This window comes from Eulemur rufifrons, chromosome 28, assembly GCF_041146395.1.
Source record: "Eulemur rufifrons isolate Redbay chromosome 28, OSU_ERuf_1, whole genome shotgun sequence".
Lineage (NCBI taxonomy): Eukaryota > Metazoa > Chordata > Mammalia > Primates > Lemuridae > Eulemur > Eulemur rufifrons.
This window is the reverse complement of record NC_091010.1, coordinates 56,606,115-56,632,420: the sequence shown is the minus strand read 5'-3', so window position 1 is coordinate 56,632,420 and position 26,306 is coordinate 56,606,115. Positions and strand designations below refer to the sequence as shown.

Below are 26,306 nucleotides of genomic sequence, written 5' to 3'. Positions count from 1 at the left end.
GCAGACCACGAACCTCACCTCTCCTAGCTCTCCCCAAGCTAAATTCTAACATCTTTGATGAACATGGAGTCTCTCTACAGTCTCAGAAAGAGAGAATGCCCTGGCACAGTCCCTGAAAGCTACAGAAATTCCGACCTCTAGAACCCTGCACTCTAGTTCGGCTCAGCCTCTAAAGAGCTACAACCTTTACCTCTCTCAGAGTCAGTTCCCTGATCTGAAAAAACGAAGACGTTGAATAAAACAGTCTTTGGCCCTTTTCGATCCTGACTCGGCACACTAAACCCACACATCGGCCCTCTTTGTCTTGGCTTTGTCTTGGCTGCCTGCTGGCCGGAAAGCCCAGCTGCCCCCCAGAAGCCAGCTCAGGAGGCAGAGAGGTAGGCAACCATGGTCACTGCGGAGCACTGTGGCCTCCATCCAGGTCCCAGCCAAAGCCTCTGCTACCAGCTCCCATGGCCATTGCTGAATGCTGACGGTCACAGCGAGGAAGCCCCGGTTTGGAGGCAGTCAATGGTAAAAGCAACCTTCTGGGTCTCGGGGTGTCCCTCGATGGCCTGGCGCATTGGCTCTCTCCATTGAGTGGCTCCATCAGGATCCTTTAGTACCCAGCGTTGCAGGGTCTCCTTTCCTATCAACAACAGCAGCGTCCTGTCTTGGTGCTGCAACAGATACCCTCAACATGGGCCCCAAATCATTTTGGTTGCACATCCAAGAGGGTCACCCCTCCTCCCGAGTGTCATTCTTTTCCACACACAGCATTCTTTTATTGGCTGCTTCTCTCACTGGGGCCAACACAGCCTGCTGGGCTCTGGAGCCAGGCTGGATCCTACTCTGGGCTGCCTTCCTGGCCGGCCCCTTCCTCGCCTGTGCAATGGGAGCCTCTGTCAATTAATGCGTATCGCATGGACTGTGCGAGGTGTAAATGATGAGCGTGAAGTCCTCAGCTCGTGCTGGGCACAAAGTTTTCAATAAATGTTTAACCATTATTATTTCTTTTTGAATACAGTTTATTAATTGGGGGGGGGGGGAATCTCAGTTACTAGAGGCTCAAAGCTACATCCCTACAGTCACTGGAAATACGAGGTAAAGATTCACTAACTCATTTGTTTATTCACAAATATTTCTGGAACCCCTAGACAATGTGGATAAAACCACAAACAGATGCTCCCTACCCCCACGGAGCCAACATCTGGATGAGGGAAGGGATGGAATAGCCAAAGAAAGGAAGAGGCCGGGGCGTGAGCACTGCTCTGAAGGAACCGGTGATCAGGCACAAGCAGGGGTGACTCTGAGGAAAGGGGTGTTTCCTAGATGGCCTCCCTGAAGGAAGGACATTTAAACTCATTTAACCAACACACTAGGCAGTGGTGGGCTGAGGGAAGACGATTCGAGTCACAGAACAGCCCAGGTGAAAAGGTCCCTCCAGATCAACCCTTCATTCTGCGCTCCCTGACGCGGGGGGACTTGCCCAAGGTCATAGGAGAACCTAGCAAGAGCCAACACAGGCCGGGGTCTCCCCCTCCCAGCTACTCCCCTATGCAGTGTTACCCCAAGGAACTGCAGGAGCAAGGACAGCCTCTGCCAGGAGAGAGCAGGCGGTAGCTCCCATCCCCAGGGCTAAACCAGAGAAACAACACAACAACACACTCCAGCCACTGTCAGCAGACCCACAAATCTCACCAACTGCCTCTGTGAATAATCATGCACTTCTTGCTTGAAACAAAATTAAGGTCAATTTTTGCATACATTAGATTCTCCTCCTCCATCGCAACCATAAGTGAAACTTCTCACAAGTTCCTTCCACTTCCCTGCCCAAGTTTTGGGTTCCCCTCTGCACCAGGGAGCAGCCCAGGGGTTCCCCATGAGAGGGTGTTTGTGATACTTGTAAATTCCTTCTGGTCCACATGACCACCCCCATCTGTGCCTTTTCTTCTCACCCATGGAGAACAAAGGAGAAAAGTGGGCAATACTGATTTGTGAAAATCAGGCTGCGATTCCAGGAGCTAGAGATTCTGCTTGAACTGACCAGGAGATGAGTCTTCTCTAAGAGCCCACATGTAGTTGCATTGCACAGCCAGAATCAAGAACTACTGGAGGAACAAAACGAGGGTGGGTGTCCATCCAATTAGAACCATGCAGGGGAGGGGGGTGGATTTAACATGACCACCATTTTCTTTTTTGAGATGGGGGTTTTCCTGGTCTAGAATTCCTAGGTGCAAGTGATCCTCCTGCCTCAGCCTCCTGAACCACCTTTTTTAATAGGCAATCTCTATATCGTCTCTGGCAATCAAAAGTCACATTTTGCTATCTTGCCTAATACAACTGGTGCATCACGGAACCCAAGTTTTCAAAAGTTTGGCAGTTCCTCATAAAGTTAAACTGAGCTGACATATGACCTGGCAATTCCACGTATAGGGTTATACTCAGGAGGAATGAAAACTTATATCTGTACAAAAATTTGTGCACAAATGTTCACAGCAACATTACTGATAACAGCCAAAGCCAGGAATGAATAAACAAAAGGTGATCTATCCATACAATAAAATAATATTTGGCCATAAAAAGGAATGAAGTACTGGTACATGGTACAGCATTGGATAAACCTTGAAAACATTCTGCGAAGTGAAAGAAGCTGGACACAAAAGACCAAATATTTTGTGATTCCATTTATGTGACATGTCGAGAACAGGCAAATCCATAGCAATGGCCAGGGGCTGAGGGGAGAGGAAGTAAGGACTGACTGCTGATGGATATGGAGTTTCTTCTCGGGGTGGCGGCGAAATGTTCTGGAGTTAGTGTGGACGGTTACACAAATCTGTGAATGTACTAAAAAAAAAATCACTCAACTATACAAGTCGAATAGGTGAATTTTATGGTTTCTACGTACCTCAGTAGAGCTGCTACTTTCAAAAAAGAATGAGCCTGAGGTCACAGCAGCTTGAGAAGCAAGGTGTGGTTTCTGCCTGGTCCCTCCCCTGTAGAGGAGCATCATCACGCCAACACTACATTCCAAGTGCTCGGCAGGACAACTTACAGATGACAAGTCCAAGTGTACTCTAAGGAACTTTACAATCTTGGTACAGAGGCCCAATGCAGAGCAGAAGCAGGGGATTGTCCCAGGCAAAAGCACTTTGACAGGCAGGTTAATGAACACACATTCCCAGGTCCTCCCCCAACCCCCACAGCACCCCCGACTCCGATTCACTGAATGGGCTGGGGAGAGGACACATGGTAAGTCCCAATTTTGAGCAAGGTTAACAGTTACATGACCAGCAAAGTCAGGGAAACATTGGAAGATTAACCAAGTGACATTGTATTCCAGAATCTCAGAGGGGTCAGCTCACAGCCTAGTCTTCAGGAGAGGTCTCCAGGGACCAGAACGAAAGCATAGGATCTTCCTCAAGCTACTGCCTCCTACCCTGTGTCCTAGGATTCTCTCCGGAGCCCCGTGCACTTGGCAAAGACAACGCAATCTTAGCGCCCTGCGGCCTCCAGCTCCCGTAGGCCTTGCTGGGCAGGCTGCACTCCTTTTGATTCCAGCAATGTTAGCCCAGCGCTCGGGCGATTGGCAGTGAGCTGGAACTCGAACCCAGGAGTCCCAACGCCCACAGATTCTCACCTCCAGCTCCAACAAAGGTCTCTTTGTCGGGTCTGGGTGTCTCCCGGAGGGCACGTATCCCTCCCAGGGCCGGGGAGTGGAGGCGAGGGTAGTGTGGAATGGAATCTATGCTACGGACCTGCCTTTTCTGTTTTCCAGGTTGCCCAATCCCACTGCCCAAGGCGATGGATGGGCAGAGCTTTCTCTGGGGTTGGCATGGGGTATCCTGAAAGGAGCTGGGCCCTGGACCGGTCACACCCCCACCCCCACCCCCAGGCCTCCCCGCTCTCCAAGGCCTGACCAACAGACCGCCTGGAGCGTGCAGCCTGCCAAGGCAACAGGGCTGGGAACGAACAACGGAGCTCTTGTTCAAACACGCTTTTCAGCCAATGAGGTTACTCTCTAGAAATACTTCTAAATAAATCCATAAGCTAGCCCGTCCTGAAGTCTATATGCAGCCCGGGTTTCGGCGCAATGCACACTTGGTGGCATTTCATCGCTCCCCGGCCCTGACAACCAACTCTATTGTGCACCTCGCTCCACCTTCCCTGCGAGGTTTCCTCGGAAAGCAGAGGCAGAATTCATAGGCTCACTGGTGTGGGGCCAGGAGGCAGAGCATCCAGCATGCGCTACTCCTTCCAACACCCCCTCCCCAAAAAGCACCAGAGAAGAAAGGTCAGCTACGGCTGCACAGACTGGCAGAGGCCTTTACCAGGAAAACAGCAGCCTGCACCACCTCTACTCCAGAGGTAACACGGCCCTGGCTGAGGGACACGGACCACCCCACAGAGAGATCACTGTCCCTGTGGTGGTATCCGAGCCTGACCCCCCCTTGCTAGTGGGAGAGATTCACCCTGTAGCTCTTCTCATCCAGGGGAGCGGTTCCCCACTTTCTGAACCACTCAGGACTCTGGGGTACATCCTCACACCTTATAGAAGACGTGTACCCCACTAGCAAGCCTCAGTTCCCAGAGAGGGAAACTGAGTCCCCAAAGGTGCTGAGAGAAGCTAGGTGGGCCCAGTCTGGAACCCCAATTTGGCACAGACTCTCCACCCAGAAGAAGAAATCGAGAGCCTGAGGAAGGCTGCAGAGCTCACCTTGATGGGGAGGGTTACAAGAAGGAGAGAGGCCACACTGAGCTATAAATATACAAATTCCGACTCCAGCTGACCAAAACACAAACGGCATGGTCTCCAAATTGAAAAGCCTGTCTCTGGTCACATTTCTGCCCCCAGAGGGCTTCTTCCAGCAAACTTCATACTCGGTGCTCAAAATGACCCACTGACATGAGCAGGGAAACATTCCCATTTTAAAGGTGAGAATCTGGCTTGAAAACATGAAAGACCTAGAAGCAGCTGGCTGGTTAATTTTTAACAACCTTTAGGATCCTAAGGTTGTGTCTCTGCCCAAAATTTTAAGGGATGGGGATGTGTGGTGGGGAGAGGATTGAGGGAGAAAAAGAATTTCACAAACCCAAACTGCTCTGATAGTGAATGGGTGTAATGAAAAGTTGTCTTTCAAGCAACAGGAAAAAAAATAAACAAATATGTGTCTGAGTTATCCCAGGAACTTGCAGGAGAACAGGCACTAATAAAACACGCCAGTCCTCATTGCTGTGTCCAATTCCATGGAGAAACAACTATCTGTTAGCCATGTGCTGGGGTGCTGAGAGGCAGGCAACTGTCTTTATATTATTAACAGTAATGGGAACGCACTACTAGGAATAATCATTTCTGCATCATGCCAACCTGAACTTTCATTTCACCGTATGAGCTGCTGGGCATCAAAGCCAACAAATTCGCAGAAATGCTCAGAGAAAGGAGGAGGGGGAAGAGAAGAAAGCCCACCCTTCTGCCCATCACCATCCTTCCCACCCCATCTAGTAGAAAATATATTTCTAAATAAATCATGAGGAAGCCCAATCTCCAACATATTCCACAGTGCTTGGTGAGCCTACCCACCGCCACCCCCCCAAAAATATCACACAAAAAAATCTTACATCTCAATCTCAACAATTCATCTACCCCACCTTGGTCCAAATTAAACGAAATGCTATCATGCCACTGTGTTTTAAAACAGTGTCCGAGAAGGTAGAAAAGGTTACCCACAGCAAGCAAGGACTGCCATCCTCACCATAGCAACGCGCCTATTTATAATATGGTCTACCTGCATCAAAGGCTTGCGCAGACACTCAAGGCAAGCCTAGTGCTACATCCAAGCCTGAAGATGAAGCCGCAGACTCTCATGAGCATGTCAATGAAACACTTCCAATTACATTACATGCCACAATTATTAGCATTGACTATCAATTTTTTTTTCTTTCTACTCAAGTAAGAGTAAAGGGGAAAATGAATTAAGACAGTTTCTAGGACATAGTAGAAACCCAGCATGCGACTTTCTAAAGTGGTTTGCCTATTTTTATTTTTATTTTTTTAATGGTGAACTCCAGAGGCAGAAACGGGAAGGAGGGGTTGCTAAGGGGAGCCGGACCTGAAGCTGCAAATCCTCCCCAATGTCAGGCACACACAGCCTGGTGAGGTACGGGCTGGTTCACGTGCAAAGCCTCTGTCACTTCCACCAGAGAGAGAAATTCCAGAGGAGCCCGGATCCAGACCTACACTGGACCTTGGAAAAAAGAGGCTTTTGTATTAGAGGGAGACACAGGAACCCGCATCTGATTACTCACTTGCAAAAGGATTCTAATTCTGAAAGAGGAGCCCAGCTATATTCCCAACAGCAGCCTCTCCCTTTCCATGTCAATGCAATGATCGTGCAGCATGACAGCGTCCTAGCACCCCACATTCAAACCCCAGTGCGGCCACTTACTAGCCATGTATCCTTCGGTATGTCCCCCATGTTCTCATGTTCTCTGAGACTCAGTTTTCTCATCTGTGTAACGAGGATGATGTATAAAAGTGTTGTGAGCATTAAGTTGAAACATATATAAAATGTTCTAGAAACTGGCACTTAGTAAGAGCTCAAAAATGACAACTATTCTTTCTTCTTTTTGCTATTAAGGTTATTTCTGTAGTAATGATTGCTGAATAGATAAAGCATATGTCCCTACGCTCAACAGAAACAGAAGAGGACATCAAAAATGTGAGCTTTCCCCTCCCTTAACACACACTCTGTGGATTAATGCCAGACCCATTTCAGAACTGGACAAACTGAGGCTAGACTTGTATTTGCATTAGTAATAATGCTAAGGTTCAAACGTGGTGAACAGGAAGGAAATTAGGAGTAATAGAAGGGTGAATGGCCCACGAGGCCCATATCCAAAAGGAACCACTAATGAGAGGCAGGTAGAGAATGACCCATATTATTTTCATTTAGTCAAATGGAAGAAAGACAAAAAGCATACCTTAAACCAAGGGAAGTGGTACCTAAGACAGAAGCTCAAAACAAAACACGAGATTCACAGTCCCAGACACCCCCTGTGCTGAGTGTTTTCTTTTCCCCAATACACGGTACTTTCCTAAAGGGCAGGGACTGGGTCCTGTGTCCAGGCATCCCCAGAGAAACTGACATACTACGGACCCTGAACGACTATTTGTTTCTAGTGAGTTTCTTTTTTCCCCACTGAAGCATTTTTATATGAATATATTACATCCCAAAAAAAAAGGAATCCCAGGCTTTTCCTCCTGTGTTTTCTTGCATCTTTGTGGTCCATGATGCCAGCTGAGGTCAGTACAATGAGACCTAACTGCCGCGACAGGAGCAGATTATTCTGCCATCTTTCTAGATCTTTAAGCTGCACATCAAATGTGGGGCTGATCACTCCACACTTGTTTAACCTGCCTGTGAGGTTCATCACAATCTTCCCGGCTCTGTGATCATCCATGATGTCAAATTCACCAAAGTACCCACGCTTCATCTGCACAGTTGGAAACCAGGCGGCAGCTCTGGGGCACGGCCTTATAAGAACCCGGCATTGCTTCTCTTTTCTGTATCGTTGATGCTCTTGAGAGCACCATCCAGGACATTCACACGCACCGTGATGGCAGTGCGGACAGATGGCAGAAAGAGGTATTTGTCTCTGCTGAATGCATTTGGGGAAAAAAAGTTTCTCTTTCCTGGAAATTCCCCCAATGTGGCTTTTTTATTAAAAGAGGGGCGCAAGGCCGGGCGTGGTGGCTCACGCCTGTAATCCTAGCACTCTGGGAGGCCGAGGTGGGCGGATCGTTTGAGCTCAGGAGTTCGAGACCAGCCTGAGCAAGAGCGAGACCCCATCTCTACTAAAAATAGAAAGAAACTATATGGACAGCTAAAAAATATATATATAGAAAAAATTAGCCGGGCATGGTGGTGCATGCCTGTAGTCCCAGCTACTCGGGAGGCTGAGACAGTAGGATCACTTGAGCTCAGGAGTTTGAGGTTGCTGTGAGCTAGGCTGATGCCACGGCACTCACTCTAGCCTGGGCAACAGAGTGAGACTCTGTCTCAAAAAAAAAAAAAAAAAGAGGGGTGCAAAAGAGATGGTGTTATTTCATTTCCTTATGGCAACAAGCCTTTGAAAATCATAGTTTTACTTTTTGGGGGGAGGGGCAGAGGCTGGTCAAGTGAAGTAGTGGGAGTACTATGCCTATTTTACAGACAAGGAAACTGAGGTTTGGGAAAGTGTTTGCTCAAGGTGATAATGTTACAAAGTAGGGAAGCCAAGATTCAAAGATGGGTATAGAGTCAAGCTCTTAACCACTTCCTTATTCTTGATATTTCTCTTGGTATATCATGTGCATCTAGGATAGTTCTTAGCTACTAAAAGGTGCTCAGTAAATATTTTAAAAATGGGAACAAAGGAATGTGTGTCACAGGTTGTAGCTTCCAGCGCTCACGAAAGCCTAGATCACCCATAGCCGAGAATGCTTCGCTTTAAGCCTTGCGAACTGCTTGAGTCATTCCTCACCGTAGACACTTTGGGCAAAGAATTCAATGCATGCTTCACCCACCAATATCTGCAAGAAAAAGCCCAGGAGCAAAAACAGTGACATGAAATGGGCTGGACTTGTTCAGGTCCAGGTATTCAATTATACTGAACTAGAAATTTCCAGACCAGGGATCCAGCATCCTCAAAGAAAAAGGAGCAGATCATCAGTGCGGCTGCCACCTGAGTGGAGTTGTCCAACACGACACTTTCTCAAAATCTTCCCAGGGAGGTGTGGAGGCCACAAGGAAGGGAGGTACACAGAAAAAATGTTCTGATACATCCTCTTAGCCACAGCCCGAGCATTTTTCCACCAGAGAGAAACACCAAGTGCAACAACAGTGACTTATAAGTGTGCAGACCGATTATAGCTTTACTTTCAAAAGAGCTTTGATTGATCTTTTTTGATAGACCTGAAATAAATTAAACTAGATTGACTCACTTGAGAATGGACTCTAATCCCTTAGTCAGATCCCGGAGAACTCAAACCAAACCAGCTGTTAATTTAGGCTTTATAAGATAAAGCATGAGAAATCCAAGTTGATGTACCCCAGAGCAAAGCTTACATCATCTCTGTAAGCAATCAACTCACTGCTTCTTTTAGGAACTAATCAGTTCTTGGGTAAGTGGGTGCCAAGCCTGCACTCTCAGAGCGAAACCAGCTCAAAGAAAGGAAGAAAGGCAAGAGGGGAAGAAAGAACCCGAGAAACAGCGAGTGACTCACACCCCGAAACAAGCTCCAAACCAGCCCAAGACATTTTCATTTTGTTTTCTTCAAGTCATCTGTCTCCTGTTCCATAAACAGCCAATGGCTTTAACCAGAGCCTAAGTTCCCACATAACTACCAAGTAAGAGGAAGCAGCTAACACTCTTAGTTTTTCTTTAAAAGGGGGCGGGGGGGGGGGGCAGAGTGGGGGCAGAATTACCCAGGAAAATATTCCCCACTATTTTTTTACTCCCTCATCTTTGAAGATCACACTGCCCCCTTTATCTTTGCTTCTGGTGCCTTTGATTTGAATATAAGGATTCCAAAGCTTTCAAGTATTGGCTGCCCATGGCACCAATAGAGTTAACAAGAATACGTACTCACAACTGCAGGCTTCTTCCCAAGTTAAACTCTGCTCACTGACAGGCAGCCCTCCCAACTCCCACCAGCAATTTTTGGAAAGGGATCAATGCCTCTATCCCAAGTAAAGGTGGGCATTCACCTCTAGGGGACCCCACCCAGAGCCTTGTCCCAGGAAGCGCCAATAAGGTGCCTATCCTTCCAAAAAAAAAAAAAAGACAAGGCTGCCAGCCTCTTGCTCCTAAACAATGACGTTTCATATAACACTCTGTTTACCGAACATAAGGGGATCAAGAATTGAAATCCAATTTAAGGAATTATGGTGCTTTCAGACTGTTTTCCCTCAACGATGAAAAAAGACAGGCATGTTGTTTCTGGACTTAGGCCAGAAGAAACTGATCCTTGTAGTAACACAAGAAAAAAGAAAGAAATCAATGTATGTGTGTCTATATGTGTTGGGGGAGGGGAGAGCTAAAATATGAGTTAAAATGAGTAGCAAATTAATCTGTTTCCTTCTATGGAAGGATCCTGAAGTTTATTTCAAAGCCCCATTTTGATATCCACCTGACAAGCACAATATAGTTCGATTTAACCAGAAAAGATAGAACAAAAAGACACAACAAAATCAACCACCAAGGCTGTCCACTTGCCTTCACTAGTAGCGGCAGGGACCAAAGTGCCCCAGCAACAGGTAGCACTGGCCAGGATTACAGATGTCACCTCCTTTCAGATAAAAGTAACCACTGTTGCTCTTTCCTGAGTGCTGCTCACTGTATCAGAGCTGTACCCGTGTTATCCCACTTAATCCTCTGTGAGAGGTTTTGTCCCCATTTTATAGATAAAACTGAGGCCCACGAAGGTTAAATAACCAGCCAAGGTCCCACATGCAGTCGACAGACAGTGCTGACTTGAGTCCCCAGGTATGCCTGACTTCAGTGTCAAAACCTTCATCCCAGAATGCCTCCTTTTCACAGCAAAAACATCCAACTCCAGATAAAACAACACTTTTAGGGCTTCTAATTAATTGGTCTCACCATTGCACACACCCTGTAGAGGCATTTCACAGATGAGCAAACCAAGACCTAGAGAGTAAGCCATCCGCCGCCAGATGACTTAATAACAGACCTAGGCGTGTTCAGAGCTCCCAAGCCCCCAACTCCAATTATTAAGCTTCATCCTCTCCCTTAATTAATTCTTCCCCACTGTCATACACAAAGACAAGGTTCTCCCCAGAGAAAAATGCCTCCTCACACCGAGTGCCGCCTGGGGAAACAGTTTTGTTGGTGGTATTAATTTTTTTAAGGGGAGGGAACTAAAAAGGGGGAACTTTTAGATTAAGTAAATTGAGACATTTCTGATAGGTAGGAAATAAATCATCGCTTAGAGGAACTAACCAATTAAAAAGGTACGGCAGTGCTCTTGCTAAAAAGCCTGCCATCAGCCAGGCTGCCCTGGACGAAGGAGAATGGAGGAGAGAACACGCCTTCCGCAGCCTAAGGCCAGTGACAGCCACGAAGATTGGCAAATGCCAAAAAAAATACCATAGCCCTCTGATTAACAATGCCTGCTGAAATGCAAGTCTTTTTTTTTTTTTTTTGTAAGGGGATTGGGGGAAGGTGTAATCACACTAATCTATTGTTTATACCTCCCCAAGCCAAAAAGAGGAGAGTGAGGGGGGAAAAAAAGTCCATTGATCAAGACTGCTTTCTGATTCCTCATATTTCATTCTTTCTCTTTTCATTTTGGCCCCTGAAAAGCTAAAGACAGATAGCAGTAAATAGGGACAGATCTCAAAGCACTGTGTTGTAATCCAGCCTTCTGCAAATGAGGGGGGTCTGAACTGTACCTTCTGGAACCAGAGGTGTTAAGGAAACAATGGCTGCTTTCAAGTCGACTGGGAGAATCGAAGTCATTTTTTTAACCACTATTGAGAATAAATCATTCTGGACAAGCTCCTTACGGCATCGCTGTCATCCAAGTTTAAGTGTGAATAGGCCTGGGTTCGCCGGCCACTAACTGATTTCTTGCCCAGCAGAGCCCCGCGAGAAAGTTCCAGCAAGCTGACCTGTGTTGCAGGCACAGGCTCAACTGCAGAGATGCCAGTGCCTTCTCCCATCAGGGACCCCAGAGCCGTCCGCTTCCAATCACAAGTTCCAAAGGTCTCTTGTCCCTAGTAACCAACTGAAACCGCTTGTCTTGGAGGCAAATTGGAGGAGGAGAGGGCTGTTACATGCTTATTACAAACTCAGACAAACAAGAGCCGACCACAGCGGCCCAAGGAAACTCCCTCATAAAGAAAGAAGTAAGTGTTATTAAGTTTGCAAGTCAGGAGCCAGACCTCTGCCTTTTGAGAACTGAAAAGGATGACTTTTAAATTTATTTTTTAACGAAGTTCTAAGCAATAGAAACCCGACCAAAGAAGAAGCAAACATTACAACCAAAAGGCCACAAATTCCTGTCTTGCTGTCACTAATTTCATGCCCATCAGAAGCTGAATAATTCAAAGCCCAGTCTCCCCTATAGGTTTTTTGTTTTCCCTCCATGGGGAGATAAATTTCATCACAACACAGACTCTTTCACCCTTAACTCTCTTCAAAAGGTATCCTGGCCTGCTCTCTTGCAGATCGGGATTCTTTTGTGAGGTGGGGAGGGGGGAGATAAAAGATATGAAATACAATATATCACCAACTTGTCAACTTGGTAAGACTTTCAGTAACAACACTGTTGGTAGGGTGACCAACTGTCCCGGTTTGCCTAGGGACACTGGTAATAGTAACAACGCCGTTAAACCTTTCTTTTGTGCTAGACACCTGGCTAGGTCCCTCAAACCTATTCTCACGAAAACCTTTATGACAGGCAACTCCTATTAATAAACCCATTGTTCACAGATGAGAAACTGGAGGCACCAAGCAATGAAGTAATTTGCCCAATTTAAAATTTTCAGGCTCATATTATTTTGTAAAAAGTGGCAGAAATCAGATACTGGGAAAAAGAAAAGTTCATATTTTGTGGGGAAATTCTGACCTGGAAACTAGTGAATAAGGAAAAAATATTCTCTGCTAAAGGAGCTAACAGAAAAGCAGGCAATTGGGGGGAGGAGGGACATGGAACACAGAACAGGAGGATCAATCACAAGATGATCTAGATGTTTCCAAAATAGTTCCTTCGAGACATTACATAAGGAACACAGGAAGAGGGAGAAGCAGCCTCAGGTGGGGTAGCCTGTGACAGCCAGGTACCCAGCACAGGAACAATAGCTCAGCAGTAATTTGCCAGGGCGCCCCGCCCTACACGACATCTTCAATCTCAATATTCCTTGGGAATGTCATCCTGGGGCCGCCTTTGCTTAGATGTCCACCGGCCACCTTAGTTCCCCAGCAGCCAAATTCACCAGCTGCAATGGCGAATGGAAACCACAAACCATGACTGAACCAGAAGTCAGACCAAAAGATAAAAATCCGCTCTCAGGGCAACAGAAACGATAACAGAACCACTGAGGCCGAAATCAAAACTGTATCTGCTTTGCATGTGGCATGTGGTTTTGTGTGTGCACTTTTTTACATGTCAGATCATTGGTTCCTGCCACGTTTAAGTCATTGCTGGGCTCCTTTAACTGCTATGCAAACCAGTGTGGCTGGAGATTATCTTCTTGGTCACAAATTCCAATGAGGGTGAAGGTAAGAAACACAAAACAACTCTCAACTTACTACTACTTAAATAAACAGTTAAGGATGGGCAATCCACCCCATCTGCAAAAACAACTATCTTGGTGCTTTTCCTAAACTATCCTAAAATGGCAAAATCATGTCAGAAGTAATATATCAGGATTTATTTTCTGATAGAGATAAACTGGTAGATTTAACCAAACTGAAAAGTCATCCCAGCAAAAACAGCTTTTTCCCTATTTTTTTCTTTCTCTCATTTATTTTGGCATGGGGGGGAGGGTCTCTTCCAAGGAGCCCACCCCATCACATTATTAAAGCCTTTTCCTCGCTCAAATTCAAGTCCTGAGTGCCAATTCTTCAGACAAATGGCTTCACAAATCAGGTTTCTGGGGGGAGACAGTCGTCATCTGCTTTCACCATTATGAAAATATAGCAACAGTGACAAGTTTTAAGAAAACACAAACCAAAACAGGGTGCATAAAACACCCGGGGGCTTTGGTAAACATGTCCTTAGCTTAGGGGCACTTTCGAACATTCCTTTAAGTTCTCTTTCAAGAAAAAATGTCTTTATACATTGAGCCAATGAGTTCTTTTTTTTCTTTTTAATTAACAGGAAACTCTTGGCTTCTTCAGCAATTATTAAGAAATAAATGCTGCTGGATTCCAGAATAAAAACTAAGTGACTGACAACTGGTGGGGGGGGGTGTTTTTGATTTTAAGGCTAAGCATTGAGTTCAGAACTTTGTGACTCCCGGAAGACTCCTGAATTGAGTCTCATACGTTCCATAAATCAATAAAGCCCTTATCTAGATATCTCACTATTTCCTTTCTGCATCCTATTAAATAGTCCTAGGTCTTTTGTTGTATATTTAAATCTTAGGAGCTAATCAAAAGGACAAAAACTATTCTCTGCATGTTACTGTGCCGTTTCAGCTTCGCTATAGTACCAGAAAGCAGCAAGGTAACCAGGAGAAAAAACCCAGAGGGCCCTGAAAAAGATTTACCACCCCCCACCACCACCCCCCACACACACGCCATCCTAACCCACAAAGTGGACGCTTTCTTTTCCTTAATGGTCTGTTCTCTAGAAACCCTTTTATTCACTGCCTGCCCAATTCACATTGTCTATACCCCACCCTCAGGAGTATAAATCTGACAACTGCCTTTGAGCCAAACCAGACAGAGTACCCCATAAAACTCACAGAACACAAGAGATGCTTCTTTTAGCACAAATATCTTCAGATTCGGAAGCACATCCCAATATGTTTCTTCCAAGTTCATTTAATTAATAGTACTTGCTTCTTAAATGATTTGGAAGTCTACCACTGGGGAGGTCAAAGGGAGGGCTAAATGTCCTGGGGGCTTTTTGGTGGAAATGGTACTTTAAATTTTCTCAAAGTGTTCTACCTACATTCTACCGGCAACTAGATTGGAAAATTCAGATTCTCACAACTCATGGTGTTGAAATATTATTATGAGTCTGAATTTATTATATTCCTTTATGAGTTCTTCAACTGAGCTGAAATTTGGAGAAAGAAAGTCAAATCCTACCAAATTGGTCTCTGGGAGAGAAACTTACCCTGAATGGGCACTAAATGTACACCATGACCCCATACAATGATCTGACCCCATACAATGATCTGTCCCCAAATTACAGAAAAAAAAAACTCTTACGCCTTTAAACTTCATTTATACCAAGCACTCCCAAACCCTTAGATTTACGGGTGCCGGGGCAAGAGTGCACAACCATGAATTTCTTGGCAGTCCACTTGCCAAGCTCCTTATGCACTCTATAGTCTTTTAAGTTCTCCTTTCAACAAGTAAAGTCTCCAAGGCCAGTCTACTCCACAAAAGAAAAGAAAGAAGAAAACGAAGAAAACTCCCCCAAACCAAAAGAGAAAAACCAAACAATAACAACTCACTGGAGGGCTTTATCAGCTCCTCCCAAAATATTAATAAAAGGAAACTGGAGTCTTCTAAGAACATCCTTGGCAAAACCAACATTATAGAAGCATGGATAAAAGGTAAAACCATAAATTTTTATATAAAATCACAAAATTCCTGGGAATGCAAGCCAGGAATGACTACTGGATGAAACCGGGCCCTTATGTATCCTAAGGAGTTTGAGGTCTGGCAAATACCAGTATGGAGCCCTGAAAGCTGCCTCTCTGAAGTTCAATGTTTTATTGGCCTGATCAGTATACATTATGTGCCTACTACGTGTAAAGCTGGATCACCATTCAGTAGCTATTAAAAACTATACAGGAAAAATTTTAAAAACTCTCTTTCAAATATGCATAATATAGATATTTCAGAATAATAATCCCCTCTTAACTGCTTTCCAATAGAGAACCAAGTGCCCCAAGATATCAACTTAAATTGAGCTGTCCTTTTTCTTTCTCTCTTAAATCATCATTAAGCTTTCAAGCAAGAGCTTTTCTAGGCCTCCTGTTACACAGCTTAGCAAACCCCCAAGAGTTTCAGAGCTGGAGACACAGAAGCGGAACCTCAAAATTTCCTTTATGTTTTGGACTGTCAGGAGCATTTAGGAAAAACAACTGCTCTCCTTTCTGCTTCATATGTTTTCCTTATTGGTTCATTTACGCAGCGCGGCTCCCCCCAACAGCAGACAGTACATCGTTTCGTCATTTCTGCCTTTCCCCGCCATTAGTGTGGACTGCTGAGATGACACCCCAGCTGCCTCCCCGGATGTGCCTGCAGTATCGGCACATCCCTTTCCCCCAAGCGGTCCCCCCTTTGACTAATGCTCACCAACACTCATACATCATTCCCAAATTGGTCCAAATGAATTAAACACAGCTCTGCTTAACATTACGAGATTTAAATGGATTTTCTCTCTACAGGTCTGCCCCATAATTGGGTTTATCCATCTTGTTGAAGTACAGTTTACACTTGCTAACATCACGCCAATTCAAGCTACATTTTCTGCTCCAGTGGCAGGAGCAAGGCAGATTTGTCATCGGATCATAACAGGTAATTCAAACAACAATTAGTTTGATGACGGCCCGTATGTCAATGTCTGCTCCCAGCAGCCTGGCTCACACCCGATGCTCTCTATTCCTCAAGATGAATTGTCTTCACAATTCTTCAATTTCAATCATCAGCAACGTTTACTGAATCAACTTAAAAACTATTGACACAAAGCTGTCTTCCCTACAGGGCCGCCTCACCAAAGCCCTAGTGAAAACAATCTTCCAGTTCCCCTAGGATGGGCTACTACCATACACATCCATTTTCAAAACTTGGAAAATTCCCAACTTTCAACCAAAACTATTTATCCTGGTGCTTCATCTCAACCCCCAAATCCAGGGAGGCATAGGATTTGTGAATAGAAAGGAATAAATCTGCACAAGCTCATCCACCCACAAGTAGGAAAACACTTGTTTAAATTTTTTTTGAAGTCCCCTGTAGGAATGAATGACAACTGTCAAAGTCTAGAAAATGGTCTGATCCAATGGGTAACACTACTTGTCATTGGGGGAAAAAAAAAAAAGCTAATATTGCTTTTAAAAGCCAACGAACCTCCAAGCATTTTGAAAATCAGAAGACAATCATAGAAACATAAACCCGTCCAACCATGGTTAATCACTGAGTGATGCCATAGTCATTAAGACAAGGTGCAAATTCACACACTGAAGAAGAACAGAAATCAAAATTTGAGATACCTGGAAAAAAACAAGAAGTTGACAAAGGGGTTGAACACCCATCTCAAATTATCTAGTTGAGTACCAAAAAAATTACTGTTGGCCTTTGATGTTATGAAAGAGGCTGTTATTTAAAAATTCAAAAAGCACCCTTTGATTGCTATCTCTAACACACATCCACCCCAACCTCACTTACACATTCTGTTTCCTTTCTGCCCACAATGAGGTACTCAAACACATTCATCTCCCTTGACTGTGAAGTCCCAGGAATTACTGCACGGTGCTATAGGGTATGAGTAAGACACAATCTCAGCCCTTCAGAAGAGCTTATATTCTTTCTAGTCAAATGTAACAGGCACTAGGCAAAAAAGTTAAGTGACATAAGAGAAATGCAAACAGCAACCAACGGAGTAGGAGTCATAAATCTTTGTTACCCAGCAAAGATAGTCCAGGTTATCAAATTTATCATGTGTGATGTTCTTGACAGGAAATAAAAAATATACAATGCATGTCAGGATAAAGCATATTCTAAATCTGCAAACAAGTATTTCATAATTCTCAATGGTAAAAATAGCAGCTTGCATTTATCAAGCTCCCTTCTATGTGCCCAGATCATCACATAACTTACCTCCTTTAATCTCCCAACAATGCTTTGGAAAACAGGTACTCCCATTATCCCCATTTTACAGATTAGGAAACTGAAGCTTGACAGAACTGAGACCTAAACCCAGGTATCTGACTCCAGAAGCACAAACTGAACTACCCACCTCCTCTTGTACCTGTTTCTTTAAAATGCAAAGGTGATGCTACCATAGCATCGGTGGTAGGGTGCACACTTTAAACGGTTATTCTACGCCAGTGGTTTGCAACCAGGAGTGATTTTGACTCCCAGGGGATATGTGGCAATTTCTAGAGACATTTTCAGTTGTCACATTTTTGTTGGGTGCTGGCGGCATCAAGAGAGTAGAGGTGAGGAAGAGTACGCTAAGTAAACATCCTGCAATGCACAGGACAGTCCCTTACAACAGAGTTATCCGCCTAAAATGTCAACAGTGCTGAGGTTGAGAAACCCTGCACTAAGCCATCCTATCTCGTCCAGCCCCTGCTAATACCAATAGCCAAGACATGCCCTTTTCCAGACCAGGCCTCAATCTCTGTGGAATCTGGCGTAACCAAGTGTGTTTCCAGCTGTCTCCCTTAAAGAACTAGGGTTTTGTGAAGATGCCTCAAGGAGTCCACACGTTTGATTCTAATGTTTCTTTTTATAACATATATTATAGATATAGAGATATACATGTACCACTTTTAAACTTTATTTTTAAATTTCAATCTATTATTCATCAAATATTAAACACACTGCCAACCACCCAGTGGTTTTGGCGGAACCCTCAGGAACAATGGTCAGCGCCATTTCTGTTTAATTGAAGAGTATGCTGAGATTTCAAGGTAAACAGGTTAAAAAAAAAATTGCAACCACTTATCTGTTTGATCAGGATTTGATACCATGCAACCAAATCAAACTCCAGAAACAAATTAACTACTAAGCCTGATAAGCCTGCAAATGTCAGCTCCAACCCATTTAGAAATTTCTGTGCTCAGCTAAACAGCCCCGCGATTTGCAGGGACTTTATAAAAAGTAAATATTATAAAGTAGAGCTTATAAAATAATGCTAAGAAAATACAAGCAGCTGACTACCATAGGTCAGACCTCGAAACCCACTTGCTGTAGCCAATATGGGGGCATACAGATGGCCAAGAGAACAATTGTTTTCATTCCACCTGGTTGTTCCAGTCGAGGACTCCCAGACATCTCTCTGTATTCTTACCAGTTCTCTGACAAACACAGTGCTTTAATATGGTGGAGAATGAACAGATACAATATTCTCAACTCATACAAATAGAATGATATAATTAGAACAGATAGAAGTTTTAAAATGATATAAGTAAAAACAGTAAAACTAGATTGTTTTATTTTGTCTGGCCAATGTAATGCAACTGCTATTGGCTTAGACAAGACGGTAACTTCTCCTTGAAAGGTAGAAATGAAGCTGAGTTGCACTCCTGGATTCTTCGCTTGCTGTTTCCACCAAGTTCACCTCTATCCACCTCACTTTCCTCACCTATCAAAATATATTTCTTTGCTCCACTCCAAGAGCCATCTGAGGCCAGCTCCATCAGCATCTCTTAAGAGCTTGTCAGAGATGCAGAATCTCAGGCCCCACCCCAGACCTACCGGATCTGAACCTGCATTTGAGCATGACAGGAAGTCTGAGAAGCACCAGACTACCCATTCTGCTTCAGGGTTCTGCAGCCTCTTGCATATGACACCGAGTCCCATCTTCTCTCCTTGGTACTACTAACTCAGGGGACAGTGGCCATCGCTGATTACCAGCTAATAAAATATTCTCAAAACAGAGACTCCTACCACTCAAACAAACATACGAGCCATCCTTCAGAATTCTCAATGTAACCAGCCTCTTTTATCCCCCAAGGAAAGAGAGTCAAGCTAAAATGAACAAACCAACGAAATAACACCATCACTGTTCTGTAAACATGACTGTGCACCTCAGAAGCATCCGAAGAGTGGGGAAGGGATGCAGATTCCAGGATTCCCCAGAACAATGCGCCACAACCCTATCTGCTGTCTCCACCTGGAAAGCTTGTAGGACCCAGGGATGCCCAGGCCCCAAGCCCCAGAGATGCTGATTCAGTTGGTCTGGGGTGGGGCCTACGCCTGAATACTGTTTTAAATGCTTCCGAGGTGACTGTAACACATAGCCAGGGCTGGGACCCACTGCCCTAGTCCAGTGGTTCTCAAAGTGCTGTCCCCAGAGAAGGAACATCAGCATTACCTGAAAGCTTGTTAAAACTGCAAATGTCACGACCTACCCCAGACCAACAGAACCTGAAACTCTGAGGGTGGGGTCCCGATCTGCATCTTAACAGCTCCCTCCCTGTATCCCTGTGCCCTCCAGGTGATGCATGCTTATCCTACTGAATGGTAATCTCCAAGGAGCAGCACCCAGGATTCTGTGTTTTCAGCAGCTCCCAGCAACCAGAAGCCTGGCTGGGAGACACTGCTTTCGTTTAGGGAACAGAACCCCTAGACCCTCTTGAGCATTACTTTGATCAGACAGTAGTTACCACAAGGCTATGTATGCAGTATTAGCCACTCTCCAGTGATACTGCCTGGGTTTGAATCCTAACTGATCTTGGGGAAAATATCTCAGATATCTGTTTCCTCATTTACAAAATGGGGACAACACCAGTAACTAAACCTTTCAGGTTTCCCTCCATGTGGTTATGAGGGAATCAATAAATAATTCGCATACAACACTGAACACCAGACCCACTGGGAGAATTCTATAAACATAAGCAGCTATTATTATTAACTGTTGTTATTGCCTCTCACCCCTAAGACCAAGCACATTATTGTCCAAGCTACTCTTTCATAAACAAACGCCTCTTCTTGAGTTTTGCCAAAGTATCTGGCTGTCTTCACACAAGCGTAGAGAAATAAAGGCCTCACCAGCTCATCAGAACCAAAGGGCAGTCTAGTTTCCCATTCAAAATAAGAAAATGTTTCAATACGCAATATATTCTGTAGTTAAAAGAAAAGAAAACAAAGAAAAGAAAATGTTATCCCAACAAGAGTACTTGGTCAACCCTCAATTTTTATTAGGCAAGTGAAAATGACTGAGTATCCGATAAATGGTCAATTGATTGATTTCAGAAAACTCTAAGGCAACAACTCTCAAACTTTAGTAGGCTGAAAATCACAACCTTGATTAAAAATGTAACTCCTGGACTGCAGCAGAAACCCACTCAATCAGACCAAAGGGTTGGGGTGTTTATAAGTCAGTATCTGAAACGTAACTAGAATTTAAGCTCGGTGAGAACAAGGAATTTTTGTTTATTTTGCTCACTGATGAATTCCGCAGGGGCCTGGCAGACAGCAGACGCACATTAAATTATTTTTAATGAATGAACATTCTGAGGTATGGACTTAGATAATTAAGGTAAAACTGACCACCACAGCAAATGAACGAACCTCTGGAGTGAGTCACCTGGCACTCACAGGCTTCATCAGACTACGCCAATGAAATGACCTCTCTCTCTGTCTCTCTCTCACCCTTCATTCCTTTGTGGAAAGTGGACATCAAATGTCACAGCCAGAGTCTGCCATAGGACTAAAGGAAAAGTGAGGAAGTGGCTGCACCAAGAACTGAACCAGTTCCTGGGAGTTGTCCCCCTAGCCGGGATCTGGTGTCAACCGAGAGAGCAGATCCTCATGAAAACTGACGGGCCAGGTAACGCGTGGTGGGCGAGAGCACAGGCCCAGAACACAAGCAACCGCCATGAAAAACCTGAACTGGGAGAAAGCGGGGAGCCCTCACAAACACCACCACCTCATTCTTAAACTCTGCTCACATCCACCGGTGCTAATCCCTGGCCATTTCATCACAAACAGCAAGGGTCTACTCAGGCAAAGAGATAGACTCTGAGCCATAGCACCTCAGGAATCTCAACAATTTTAAGAGATGGACAAGACTAAACATCTAGTCCCATCCAGGAAGAAGGGGCCAGTATTGGGTACAGACATGCTTCAGTTAGTATCCTTCTCTCCCCGGATCTCAACAGCACCCAGGCGCTAGAGAAGGGTCCTGGTGGCCTTACCGAGTCGTGGTGGAGGAGTTCCAAGACCCAGCTTAAGGGTTATGCTTTGGTAAACTCAGATGGGAACTTGTAAGCATAAGAACAAGAAAGCAAGCAACACCACCGCTCAGTCTCCACCACTCAGCTGTGTAAACAAATAAAATGGTCCATTTCTTCTGGATCCTCTCCTAGTTGTCTTTGCGCACACGCACAAGCACACGCACACAAACCCCTTCACGTCTTAAAAGAAAAACAACCAAGAAAGGTCTACACACAGTTTGTTTTTGCTGCATGTGGAGTTTTTTCCTAAATCACATCTGACTCAGTGTTAAAACATCAACCTTTGGCCAAAATACTCTTAAAACAAAGGCTTAATTGGTTTTGAAGTAGCCCTTCTGAAAACCAAGGGAAACATCTTCTGCGGGTCTTGACCTTCCTTACCACGCCGATCCTGGGGCTGGAGTACTGGGAGCTAGAAGAGATGCCGACACGTTCATCTGCAGTCACTTGCAGGGCATTCCTGGGGGGCAGCTTTGCTTCACACAATGCAATTTGTGTCCACCTCTCTGAATTCAGCCTGCCAGGCCTCTTCCCCAGGTAATGGAGAGGAGGAGGAGGAGTTCCTAGGAGCTGGGGCCAGAGGCCAAACCACTGCCTGAAGGGGCCTGTACCTGAGCTGAGCAAAACTGGCCTCTGAGTACACCTAGGTAATTTTAGTTCTCCCCTACACGTATCGTTCACATACCTAAGAACTACTACGCTGGTACACTGCAACGACAACACTCCAAGTCCAGTGTTCAAGTCTCCCTCAGAAGGTCAATGCAAAGCTAAACATACCCCATGCCTCTCTCCAAGTCCACTCCTGGTGTATAAACAACAGAAATGGAAACATATGTTCCTCCAAAAGACGCATCTGAGAATGTTACTAGAGCTGTACTCGTAATAGCAAAAAACTGGAAGCAATCCCAATATCCAGCAACATAGACAGGACGAAAGCACCGGCACATTCATCACACGTGGAATGCTACATGGCAGTGAAAAAGTGCAAACCACCGCTACCCACAGTAACACCGGGGAAACTCACAGACATAATGCCGAGTGAGGCTGGACATGAAACAGTACATTCTATAGGATTCCATTTATATGAAGCCAGAAAAAAGCAAAACTAATCCATGGTGATGGATAAAACTAACTGATGGTGAGAATTTTCAGTGAGGGCAGAGAGAAGCAGCAGCTGGATAACTGGGAAGAGAGGGGAGCCAGGGAGACATCCGGGAAGTTCTTTATCAGAAGTCAGCAAACTACAGCCTGTGGGGTCAAATCCAGCCACTGCCTGTTTTTTGTTTTTTTAAGTTTTTTATTGGGACATGGCTACACATATTCCTTTAGGTTTACCTTTGGTTGATTTTGAACCACAAATAGCAGAGTTGAGTACAGTTGACTCTTGAACAACTCAGGGGTTAGGGGTGCTGACCCCCCACACAGTTGAAAACCCAAGTATAACTTTTTGACTCCCCAAAAACTGAACTACTAATAGCCTGCTATTGACCAGAAGCCTTACCAGTAACAAAATTAACACATATTTTGTATGTTATATGCATTATACACTATAGTCTTACAATCAAGTAAGCTAGAGAAAAGAAAATGTTATTAAGGGTTAGGCATGGTGGCTCACACCTACAATCCCAGCACTTTGGGAGGCTGAGGCAGGAGGACCGCTTAAGCCCAGGAGTCCAAGGTTATAGTGAGCTATGACTGTGCCACTGCACTCCAGCCTGGGTGACAGAGTGAGGCCCTATCTCTTTAAAAGAAAAAAAAAGTTATTAAGGAAATTATAAGGAAGAGAAAATATATTTACTATTCATTAAGTGGAAGTGGATCATCATAAAGGTCTTTGTCATCGTCTTCAGGTTGAGCAGACTGAGGAGGAGGAAGAGGAGGCATTGGTCTTGCTGTCTCAGGGGTGGCAGAGACAGAAGAAAATCCACCTATAATTGGACCTGCACAGCTCAAACCCATGTTGTTCAAGGGTCAACTGTAGGAGGGCAACAGTCAATAGAGACTGTATGGCCCGAAAAGCCTAAAATATTTACCATCTGATCCTTCACAGAAAACATATTCCAACCACGTTCTATGCATTGATCTGGGTGACAGTTTCATGGATGTTCAACTTCACCCACCGCTCTGCTGAAGATCTGCGTACTCTGCTGTGTTTAAACTTTACTTCAATAAAACTTTTTACAAGTCAGTGGAATTAAATAACTATGTCCTTTCTAAAAGGTCTTTTCATTTTCATTCTGGTTCTATTAGCACTATCCATTTTGAGAGAATGTGGCCATTTGTGTTACTCTTGTCTTTTCCAAATGGAGAGGAGCTAGGAGACTGCCAAAAGTGGGAAAGATCCCAACATAGAACTGATGTGTCCAAACCTTTTACCAGGATGAGACGTGTCTGCAGAATCACTCAGGGACCATTCATAGAAACCGTGAACATAGCTCAGTCCTCAGATTACAAGAGGGATGGGAAGGGGAAAGGGTACGAATCGCATGTGATGCGAGGTGTCACACTACTTAAGGATACTTTAGGCTATAGCTTAGGAGAGCAACAAGCTCAGCCCCTATTGAAATATAGTATTTATTAACGTTCAACAGTTTTATGTTTCCAGGGAAGAAAATTCTGCCCCAACAATCATTTAGCCTTAAATTGCAGAATGGAGCGAAAATGTCTGCTCTGCACTGCACCAGAGCGGTGCCACCCTCTCCCCTTGCCCCCACCTGGCCCCCCTCGGCTGCTGAGCTGCCCAGCGCACTTTGGGAACAACTCCATTTTGTCTGAGGTTTCCCCTTTTTTTCCCTTTGCTCCTTTTGTTTTTTGTCATTTATCCTTTGATGCTCCAACTAAAATTACAGCTAGATGCCACTTGGCTTGGCCCCGTGCGGGTCTAGCAGAGATTGAGGGAGAATGAACACTGCAAGCATGGTGCTGGGCCTCTAATAAAATGTCTCTCTGTTTGCCCACATGGGCATCAAGCCTTAGCAAATAGAAGCAGGGGAGAACAATACTACCTGTTCATGGAGGAATAGTAATGGTTTCAGTCCTCCAAACAATGAGCTCAGTAATTTACTCCATCTTCCTCCTGAGAAAGAGCTTCACATGGCCTGCACCGTGCCAGGTGGTTGGAGAAAGACGAACTGCTCGGCCTAACAAGGGGCACTTCAGCCACGGGTGTAAAGATACAACAGCTGGTCTGGGCTGGGCCGGTCTCCCAGTGACATGGCCCCAGCCAGCCTTTCCACACCAAGATAAGGATCACTATCCTATTCAACTTCTACAATTCCCACACCCCAGGCAACAGGAATGAGATGTAGTAGGCCTCAGGATATTGTCTGTCCATCCACCCATTCATCAAGAGTTAGGGTTTGGGCTTGTTCTCTAACCAAGCCCCGCATTTAAACCACTTTCTGGGAGCAAGAAACTATGCCATTCAAACCAAAAGGAGGAGGGGCCCAAGAGGTAACACACCAGTCTTGAAGATAGCCGGGGGTGGAGGAGTAAAACCAAGACTCACACTGTCCCCCTAAAATACACAAGAAGATCAGCGGCACAACTGCAGAAGTAATCAAATGCTTTTAAAATAAGTTGCCGCAGCCTTGAAATGAGTACAAAAACACCAGGAATCCACCAAATAAAAATGTCTGCTGACTCATGGTTTTCACCGGTGGAATGATTCAGTTTAACCCGGGGCAAATGGCTATTTGAAAGTCTTATGGAGGAAGATGCAGATTTGAAATGGCAGAGCTACAAAGGTGCAGTGTGGCTGGAGCTTGGTAAGACCCCCCCCCTCCACACACACACACACACACACACACACACACACACGATGTCTGCCTGCAAGGGCTCTCAACAAGAAAGGGTGTCATGGAATAATGCAAATGATCTAACAAACCAACAGCAACTTGCTAAGAAGAGAAGACCCTCATGCCAGACTTTAACACTACAACAAAAGTCAAGGGACTCCCTTCAAAGGGTTAAACCAGAACACTCAAAAAGTTTGGGTACCACTAGTTACACCATGAGGTGCATCCATCCTCGGGAGGCCAGGCAGACAGACGAAAATCGTATTAGTCTGCTCTCCCTCCTCCATTGCATTCTGCTGGCATCAGTTCAGCTCCGAGTCTATATTAGTCCGTGATTTGTTTAGCCTTTGGATTTAAAAGAATGGAAGTACTACGTGAGCAGGAAACAGGACACTCATCAGAAGCTGGGATCTGTCGCCTTTCCCTTCCAGCACTTTTAGTGTCATATATCAACAGGTCCAAGAGAAATCAACATTTCAGGACGACCAGGTCAAAAGTGATATTCTTAGCACCACTTAACATGATTTTGATCCACCGGAAACAACTCTGGCTGTCACACGGCCTCTGCTCCCACCTCCCCGCTTAATCCTTCCCATTCACATTTTGTTGCCCTGTTTTACTCCCAGTTCAAGATCCCTCCCTAAGCAAAAAGCAGTAGCCGAGCTGGGGTCTGTGTGACCATTAGGCCTGACCAAGAAACTCTAAATAATAAGCACAGGCTTCTCTTTCTCCCCTTAACTCTAAACCACTTTGGCAGCATTTCTCCGGCTTCTCTTTCTTCATTGCTTCCCACCTCCCCCAGTGAGTCAACCACCGCCACCGCCACCGCCACGGCCACCACCACCACCACCACCATCACCACCACCATCATCACCAT

At 45.0% G+C, this 26,306-nt stretch overlaps 1 protein-coding gene and 1 pseudogene across 18 annotated transcripts in view; both read right to left on the bottom strand.

Moving 5' to 3' along the window:
- The window catches only part of TCF7L2 (transcription factor 7 like 2), a 188,976-nt gene that overhangs the window by 149,359 nt on the left and 13,311 nt on the right, over positions 1–26,306 (bottom strand). The gene's annotated exons all lie outside the window — the stretch shown is intronic.
- Positions 477–26,306, bottom strand: LOC138376543 (small ribosomal subunit protein uS8-like; annotated as a pseudogene).